The following is a 10278-nucleotide window of genomic DNA, read 5'->3' as shown; positions in this document are numbered from 1 at the left end:
AACTTAGGCTATATGATTGACAAATGGCTCTGTATTGGCCGTAGCAGACTTCTGAGAAGTTTCTATTTACTTACTAGTTACTCACACAATGTTGGAATGTAATAGATGTACAGTGGAGAGAAACAGAATGTATAAAGAAATAGGTATGAACCCTGTGACTGTAAGAGAGATGATCGTGCAGATGACGGGAAATACGGAGGGATGGAATAGTGTTCACAATTACATCCGAGCAGTCATTAAAAAGAAAGAAGAAGAAGAGAAACACCAACCAGGCCAACGACAGAGATAAGATCTAATTACAATTTTAATGAGAATAAGTCGCCATTGAAGGTTAAAATAAGTTTATTGACGTTTGAATTTTTGATCTTTGATCTTGCACTGATAAGTTGTTTATACTCCAACAATTAATAGAAAAAAGAATAGCGGTTGGTACCTAAGTACATCTAGCCTTCATCGACCTAGAAAAGGCGTATGATATAGTTCCAAGACTTAAATTGTCGCAAGCTTTACAACAACTTGACATTAGTCCATACCTTTTAGGAATAATCACAGAAGTATACAGGGATAACACTACTTACCTAAAAATCGGATATAGACTATCAGAGCCAATAAAAGTAAGTAAAGGTCTAAAACAAGGATGCAGTATGTCACCCTTACTGTTTAATTTATATATTGAGGCAGCCCTCCAAAATTGGAAAAATCACTGCCAGAGAATGGGAAAATGACGTACTGTTCTCCCTGAACTTTGCAGATGACCAAGTCGTCCTAGCTCAAAATTCTTATGATCTAGAATTTATGATAAAGTGTCTATACAGAGAATATTTAAAATGGGGGTTACAAGTCAGCATAAAGAAAACCGAATATTTAGTTATCAATTAAGATGCAAGGTTTGAAGTGTTGATAGACGAGGACGTGGCAATCAAACAAGTGGAAAAATTTAAATATTTAGGTGCACTCATTGCTAAGAACGGCTTGGGAGAAACCGAAATTAAACACCAAATTAATCAGGGACGTAAAATTGTAGGATGTCTGAACTCCTTATGTTGGGATCACAACATTTCCAAAAGGAACAATAAAAGAATAGGGCAAACCAAGGTTGAATCAGTTCTTTGTTATGGCTCTGAAGTATGAACAATTAATGCAGACCTGAAGAAAAGATTGTTGGCAGTTGAAATTGATTATTTGAGAAGAAGTGCTAGAACATCAAGGCAGGAAAGAAAGGCCAATGAATCTATAAGAAATAATATAAATGCTACAGAAACGGTCATTGACAGAATAGAGGTTCAAAATGGTTTGGACACCTATTGAGAATGCGTGACGAACGTTGGCCCCAAAAACTTCTCAAATGGAAGCCCTATGGAACAAGAAAAAGAGATGGACCTCGACGCTCATGAAATGAAGGAATTAGAAGAGCGATGGAATCGAGAGGCTTGGAGGAGGAGCATGTCTTGGACCGGGAGGATTGGCGGAGGCGAACGGGAATACGGCGATAGCCGTCTCCAAAATGTATTGTATTTACAAGTTGAATTAATTTCAAACGTCAATAAACTTATTTTAACCTTCAATTGTGGCTTATTCCCATTAAAATAGTAATTACTTTAAAATGCCACAAGAAAATAGCTTCAGAACAACAGATAAGATCTAGATAAGAGAAAAGAGTTTTCCAAAAATGTCGTCATCCGTACAGCGGCCACCCCACTTTCGGAGTACGGTACGTGCGACAGTCAACTGCGCACAAGTAAGAGAGGGTGGTTTTAATTGGTAGGCAGGATAATTAGGTAAGGTAAAGTAAGGATTATTACTTTAAATTAAACTAAAACCCAAATTTGGGGACAAATTCTGCGTGCGCTACTGCCTGGGCGACATCTGGAACTTTATTTTAAGGTATCTCATGAAAGTGATTGTGCAAAACAATCTCATGGGAATATTTTTCCGAACGAATCAGAGCTTTTTAACATGTCTAATTAAAGATAGTAAATACCATTAAAATGCAACACAAAATAAGTTCAAAACATGGAAGTGAATCATTTAAAAAAATTATGTTTACTTAAAATAATATACATCTTTTTGGCAGATATCTGTGGTAAATAAAGAAAAATTTAAAAAAAATTAACTTTAAAAGGGTAAGTAAACAAAAAACAAACAGCAAAAAGTATAAAATAAAATAAAATTTAATATCGATATTGAAAGAAAATATTAAATTAAACTTGTACTATATCGAGTGTATAGTTTAGCTAACATAATTGCATACTGTGACTGTGGGGTGTCAAAATGTAAAATAAATATATGTTTTATAACTTGCAGTTCTTTATAGTTCCAAAGTTTTAAAAGTTTTTTTTTCATTTTTTTTTACAATTTATTCATATTTTTCGAATTCCTATTTATTTTTTCATATTCTACTATTAAATTTTTTTACAATTTAACAATTATTAACGACTCAATTTTTTAACCAGCAAATTTATTTTTCTAACAAAGAAACGATGCCGCAAGAACCTAGTACATCATTTTTCCCGGTAGGATTTTCATTTTCGTTTTCTTTCAGAAATATCCTCCCTCGTTAAAAGAACAAACCCTCAGTGTCAGTCTGAGATTACCTCACACCTTTCTTTACACCGAACAAGATGAGAAAATAGCAAAAAAATGTCAGACATCCTCGCGAGCTGATGGAGTGATTCATCTCATGTCTATCCACCTCGATTCTGAACTAAATTTGCTTGAAAATATTTCGTATTGGATTTTGGAAGATGAACGTGTTTTTGTGCTTTGAGAGGGATCTAGATCTGGGTGGTTTTTTTTGATAAACGTACTCAGGGGAAGGCAGACAAGCAATGTGGAAAATGGAAATATCAGATAAAGATACATATATCTCGTATATTCTTATAGTGCTTCTTCTTCAGCCAAAACTGATCGATAAATTTTTAAAATATTCATTTTAGGAGAAATGTTATTATTATTTATAAAAGCTATACATGTTCTTCAACCTTAACAGTGGTAGAGTTTCTTAACGAATAACTAAGAAATTACAGTACGTTTAGGTACAAGCAACAAAGTATTTTTATTTGTATTTGGGTATCACATGCAGCAGCTTAAACTTATTCGTAAACTAGTTCCTAACGTTTTATTATGCAATTTGCATTTTAGTTAAATTTTGCAATGGATTGTATATTTTATTATGTTTTATTTTGTGATATTGACGATTTATGTAATTTTAGTATATTTTAATTGTTATTGTTGTTTTTTTGACTTTTTGTAAGCTTTGTCCATAAAAATTGTACAATTTTCAGTGACAATAAAGCATATTTCTATTCTATAATCTAAAATGCTGAAATATAAATTTTTTCTTCAGTATATGTACGCGGATTGTCTAAAAATATTAATTTTTGTATGAATAGAGAAAAAAGATCGAGAATGAATTGGAGAAGTTCCGAGAACAGTCAAGAAAATAAAAACTAATCTACCTTGTTAAATTAGATAACAGGAGTTTTAGCTTATTAGAGCAGCTTTATTCTCGAAAGAAATGTAATAGCTTATAAATAAAATAAGAAGCAGAATCCTCAATCAAATTGTACTGCAATCTTTTTCTGACGTTCGCATTGCCGACACGAAATACCGCTACACCCCGTAGATCTCGTGTACCATAATTATCTCAAATACATAATTTGAAAACACAGTAGACGTTTCGATGGCATCGGGCATCCCATCTCGAGATGGGATCTCATCCTGGGTCTCTAGCATTACCATAACTCAACGTGTCATTCTCGCTTTATCCTTTCTTAATTTACTGTCTCTAATTGGTGGGATCAGAAGAGTTGGCACCCTGAAGGTGCGAAGTAAACACCACGATGCCAATGATACATCGAATTTTTAGGATAATTATTTCAGTCACACCCATTTAACGCTCGATTTCTCTGATATTTCCGATAAAAACCTACATGAACGGAGAGTTGGACTAGAACGGGCAAAATATATTTTTAAACAGGTGTAATATATAATTCATAAAAAAAGACTATTAGCAAATGGACAATAGCAGGAAGAATATTAGGAGAATAAGAATATGAGAATATTTTTTAAAAAATGTTGGGTGTTCTTCAAAAACTATTACTTAGAGATATATTATAACCCCAACAAAATGCTGGTTCAAATTAATCAACACGGGACTGGAGAAGAAGATACTGACAACTGGAATAAAGCTAAATGTACCGGATATAATGAAGCTATTAACATTATATACTGGAAAATATCATCATCATCAACCTGTATACGTCCACTGCTAGACATAGGTCTACTGCTAAACTAAAACACAATTAGAGACAAACAGAACACAATTAAAAGGACAAAACAGACACAAAACTGTTAAAAAGGGGGGCTTATTGGCACTACATTACTAGGTAAGAGAGGAACTGGTAAAAATTGAGTTTTTTTGTTGTCTACTAGTATTTTAAGAGGATATTATTTATCACCTTTATTTAAAATTTGACATCACAAATCTTTGCCTAACAGAAATTAAATGTAACTGTTTATTCGGGCTGTTCGGCCGTTGTCTTCTGTTGAGATTTGTTCTCGACGTTTCGCCAACACTAGGGGTTGGCATCTTCTGGAGATGTTGATGCTTCGCTTGTAAGCAGAAACTGACGACGCGTTGTACTACGGAGGCAATATTTATAATTCCCACTCGCCTCCCCTCCACTGGTTTCGGCTTGAGGGGGCGTGTCGTTGTTTATAGTAGCTTTTCTATCTCCGTGTTTGGCGGGAAGGGCGTTTGTGGATTTTAATACTGGTATCCATGTTTTGTTGATTTTTAGTCCTTCTTCTATCCTATTGAAATTGTTTGGGTGCTTGTATATTTCCACCGCTTCCCGATATAACCGTGGGTAGTACTGTGAAGTTTTGTCCAGCATCTGTGTTTCTTCAAATAGTATTCGATGTTCTCCGCTTCCCAAAGCGTGTTCGGCAACGGCAGATTTGTCGATATGTCCTAAACGACAATGGCTTTTATGTTCATTTATCCTGGTGTTGGTGTGTCTTTTTGTGGTTCCCACATATACCATTCCACATGTGCATGGTATTCGGTATACTCCGGCCGTTGCTAATGGGTCGCGTTTGTCTTTTACCGATCTTAAACAATCCTTGATCTTCTTTGTAGGTCTGAAGATGGTCTTTATGTTGGCTTTCTTGAGTATTCGCCCAATTCTGTCCGTTACCCCCGATATATAGGGCAAGAACGCTTTCCCTTTACATTCTGTTTCTTCGTCCCTTCTTCTAGATACGTTGTTCATCGCCTTGTGTATTTCTCTTCTGGTGTACCCATTAGAGGTGAGCGCTTTTTCAATATAGAGAAGTTCACTTTGGAGATGTTGTGGTTCACAAATTCTCTTCGCCCTCTCTGCCAAAGTTTTGATGATACCTTGTTTTTGGCTAGGATGATGATTTGAGTTCCTGTTTAGGTATCTGTCTGTGTGTGTAGGTTTTCGATACACTTTATGTCCTAAGTGACCTTCCTTTCGATTTACTAATACATCCAGGAACGCTAGTTGTTGAGCTTTTTCTGTTTCCATCGTAAATTGAATATTTGGATGTAGTGTATTTATATAAGCCAGGAAATCGTTTAGTTTTTCTGCTCCGTGACCCCAAATCACAAAGGTGTCATCAACGTATCTGAACCATACCCTAGGCTTGTATGCTGAGTCCATTATCTTCTTCTCTAAATGCTCCATGAAAAGGTTGGCTACGACCGGGCTTAGTGGGCTTCCCATTGCTACTCCATCCATCTGTTCATAAATTTGGTCTTCCCATGAAAAGTATGTGGTAGTTAGGCAAATACGGTATAATTCCACCATATCCTTGGAAACTAGTCCCTCAATTAAATTCAGAACGTCTTCTAGGGGGACTCTTGTAAATAGGGAAACCACATCAAAACTAACAAGAATGTCAGATTCCTGCAAAGTTATTCCTTTGATCTTCTCAATAAAATGGGCGGAGTCTTTTACAAAGGCATCGTTTTTTCCTATATGTGGTTGTAAAATATCGGCCAGATGTTTTGCAAGGCTGTAAGACGGAGATCCTATGGAGCTCACAATAGGGCGGAGAGGTACATCGTCTTTGTGTATTTTCGGCAAGCCATACAAGCGTGGTGGGACTGCTTCGCTGTTGCATATTCTTGGCTTTATCTCCTCTGGTATGGACGAAGATTTAATAAGTCTGTTGATTTTCCGTAGGGTGACTGCTGTGGGATCTTTTTTAAGTTTCTTATAAACCGCAGGATCTAGAAGATTTTGTATTTTCGTTTTGTAGTCGGCTGTCTTCATTACGATCGTGGCGTTTCCCTTGTCTGCTGGTAAAATTACAACATCTTTGTCTGCGTTTAACGATTTTATGGCACGTATTTCTTGGTGGCTCAAATTATTTTTCGGTGTCTTAGCTTTATGCAAAATTCTTGCTGATTCTGTCCTTATTTCTTCAGCTGCTTCGATTGGTAAGTTGCGGATCGCAGACTCTATATTAGCGATGATGTCTTCTTTGGGTATAACTTTAGGCACAATCGCAAAATTTCCCCCTTTGGCTAACAATGATGTTTCAGCTGAAGTTAAAACTTTATCTGAAAGATTGACCACTGTTCTTTCTGTGTTTTGTTTTGATTCTACCTCCTTATGTTTGGTTAAGCGTTCGTATTTGTTTTTCTGGCGTTCAGTGTTCCTTTCTAGTTCATTTTCCATTTTTCTGTAACAAATGGATTCAATTTTATTCCAATCTTCATATTTCAACCTGCTGCTCAAAACGTAAAACAAATCTAGAAGCTCCTTGTCAACCTTCGCCAAATTTCGTCTGGTGTCATGTATTCGTTCTCGTAATAGTGCTTTTTCCATGCGTGTATATATTCTATTGGCTTGACTTGTTCTGATGGATCGATTCGTTCGTAAGAAGTTCGGTAGTACCCCGTTGTCTCGACATCGTGATAGAAAAGCTAACGACGCAAGAAGTTGAGCTTTCTTCTTCCGTAGACAATCTAGTCTTCTGTAGTATGTAGTTACCTCCTCCCCGTAGAGGCGACTGATAAATTGCGTTAGGCTTTCACGGCCATCGTCTAACTTATTAAACTGTTTATTCGGGCTGTTCGGCCGTTGTCTTCTGTTGAGATTTGTTCTCGACGTTTCGCCAACACTAGGGGTTGGCATCTTCTGGAGATGTTGATGCTTCTCTTGTAAGCAGAAACTGACGACGCGTTGTACTACGGAGGCAATATTTATAATTCCCACTCGCCTCCCCTCCACTGGTTTCGGCTTGAGGGGGCGTGTCGTTGTTTATAGTAGCTTTTCTATCTCCGTGTTTGGCGGGAAGGGCGTTTGTGGATTTTAATACTGGTATCCATGTTTTGTTGATTTTTAGTCCTTCTTCTATCCTATTGAAATTGTTTGGGTGCTTGTATATTTCCACCGCTTCCCGATATAACCGTGGGTAGTACTGTGAAGTTTTGTCCAGCATCTGTGTTTCTTCAAATAGTATTCGATGTTCTCCGCTTCCCAAAGCGTGTTCGGCAACGGCAGATTTGTCGATATGTCCTAAACGACAATGGCTTTTATGTTCATTTATCCTGGTGTTGGTGTGTCTTTTTGTGGTTCCCACATATACCATTCCACATGTGCATGGTATTCGGTATACTCCGGCCGTTGCTAATGGGTCGCGTTTGTCTTTTACCGATCTTAAACAATCCTTGATCTTCTTTGTAGGTCTGAAGATGGTCTTTATGTTGGCTTTCTTGAGTATTCGCCCAATTTTGTCCGTTACCCCCGATATATAGGGCAAGAACGCTTTCCCTTTACATTCTGTTTCTTCGTCCCTTCTTCTAGATACGTTGTTCATCGCCTTGTGTATTTCTCTTCTGGTGTACCCATTAGAGGTGAGCGCTTTTTCAATATAGAGAAGTTCACTTTGGAGATGTTGTGGTTCACAAATTCTCTTCGCCCTCTCTGCCAAAGTTTTGATGATACCTTGTTTTTGGCTAGGATGATGATTTGAGTTCCTGTTTAGGTATCTGTCTGTGTGTGTAGGTGCAATTTATCAGTCGCCTCTACGGGGAGGAGGTAACTACATACTACAGAAGACTAGATTGTCTACGGAAGAAGAAAGCTCAACTTCTTGCGTCGTTAGCTTTTCTATCACGATGTCGAGACAACGGGGTACTACCGAACTTCTTACGAACGAATCGATCCATCAGAACAAGTCAAGCCAATAGAATATATACACGCATGGAAAAAGCACTATTACGAGAACGAATACATGACACCAGACGAAATTTGGCGAAGGTTGACAAGGAGCTTCTAGATTTGTTTTACGTTTTGAGCAGCAGGTTGAAATATGAAGATTGGAATAAAATTGAATCCATTTGTTACAGAAAAATGGAAAATGAACTAGAAAGGAACACTGAACGCCAGAAAAACAAATACGAACGCTTAACCAAACATAAGGAGGTAGAATCAAAACAAAACACAGAAAGAACAGTGGTCAATCTTTCAGATAAAGTTTTAACTTCAGCTGAAACATCATTGTTAGCCAAAGGGGGAAATTTTGCGATTGTGCCTAAAGTTATACCCAAAGAAGACATCATCGCTAATATAGAGTCTGCGATCCGCAACTTACCAATCGAAGCAGCTGAAGAAATAAGGACAGAATCAGCAAGAATTTTGCATAAAGCTAAGACACCGAAAAATAATTTGAGCCACCAAGAAATACGTGCCATAAAATCGTTAAACGCAGACAAAGATGTTGTAATTTTACCAGCAGACAAGGGAAACGCCACGATCGTAATGAAGACAGCCGACTACAAAACGAAAATACAAAATCTTCTAGATCCTGCGGTTTATAAGAAACTTAAAAAAGATCCCACAGCAGTCACCCTACGGAAAATCAACAGACTTATTAAATCTTCGTCCATACCAGAGGAGATAAAGCCAAGAATATGCAACAGCGAAGCAGTCCCACCACGCTTGTATGGCTTGCCGAAAATACACAAAGACGATGTACCTCTCCGCCCTATTGTGAGCTCCATAGGATCTCCGTCTTACAGCCTTGCAAAACATCTGGCCGATATTTTACAACCACATATAGGAAAAAACGATGCCTTTGTAAAAGACTCCGCCCATTTTATTGAGAAGATCAAAGGAATAACTTTGCAGGAATCTGACATTCTTGTTAGTTTTGATGTGGTTTCCCTATTTACAAGAGTCCCCCTAGAAGACGTTCTGAATTTAATTGAGGGACTAGTTTCCAAGGATATGGTGGAATTATACCGTATTTGCCTAACTACCACATACTTTTCATGGGAAGACCAAATTTATGAACAGATGGATGGAGTAGCAATGGGAAGCCCACTAAGCCCGGTCGTAGCCAACCTTTTCATGGAGCATTTAGAGAAGAAGATAATGGACTCAGCATACAAGCCTAGGGTATGGTTCAGATACGTTGATGACACCTTTGTGATTTGGGGTCACGGAGCAGAAAAACTAAACGATTTCCTGGCTTATATAAATACACTACATCCAAATATTCAATTTACGATGGAAACAGAAAAAGCTCAACAACTAGCGTTCCTGGATGTATTAGTAAATCGAAAGGAAGGTCACTTAGGACATAAAGTGTATCGAAAACCTACACACACAGACAGATACCTAAACAGGAACTCAAATCATCATCCTAGCCAAAAACAAGGTATCATCAAAACTTTGGCAGAGAGGGCGAAGAGAATTTGTGAACCACAACATCTCCAAAGTGAACTTCTCTATATTGAAAAAGCGCTCACCTCTAATGGGTACACCAGAAGAGAAATACACAAGGCGATGAACAACGTATCTAGAAGAAGGGACGAAGAAACAGAATGTAAAGGGAAAGCGTTCTTGCCCTATATATCGGGGGTAACGGACAGAATTGGGCGAATACTCAAGAAAGCCAACATAAAGACCATCTTCAGACCTACAAAGAAGATCAAGGATTGTTTAAGATCGGTAAAAGACAAACGCGACCCATTAGCAACGGCCGGAGTATACCGAATACCATGCACATGTGGAATGGTATATGTGGGAACCACAAAAAGACACACCAACACCAGGATAAATGAACATAAAAGCCATTGTCGTTTAGGACATATCGACAAATCTGCCGTTGCCGAACACGCTTTGGGAAGCGGAGAACATCGAATACTATTTGAAGAAACACAGATGCTGGACAAAACTTCACAGTACTACCCACGGTTATATCGGGAAGCGGTGGAAATATACAAGCACCCAA

Source organism: Diabrotica undecimpunctata, chromosome 1 (genome assembly GCF_040954645.1).
Source record: "Diabrotica undecimpunctata isolate CICGRU chromosome 1, icDiaUnde3, whole genome shotgun sequence".
Lineage (NCBI taxonomy): Eukaryota > Metazoa > Arthropoda > Insecta > Coleoptera > Chrysomelidae > Diabrotica > Diabrotica undecimpunctata.
Note: the sequence above shows the minus strand (reverse complement) of the source record.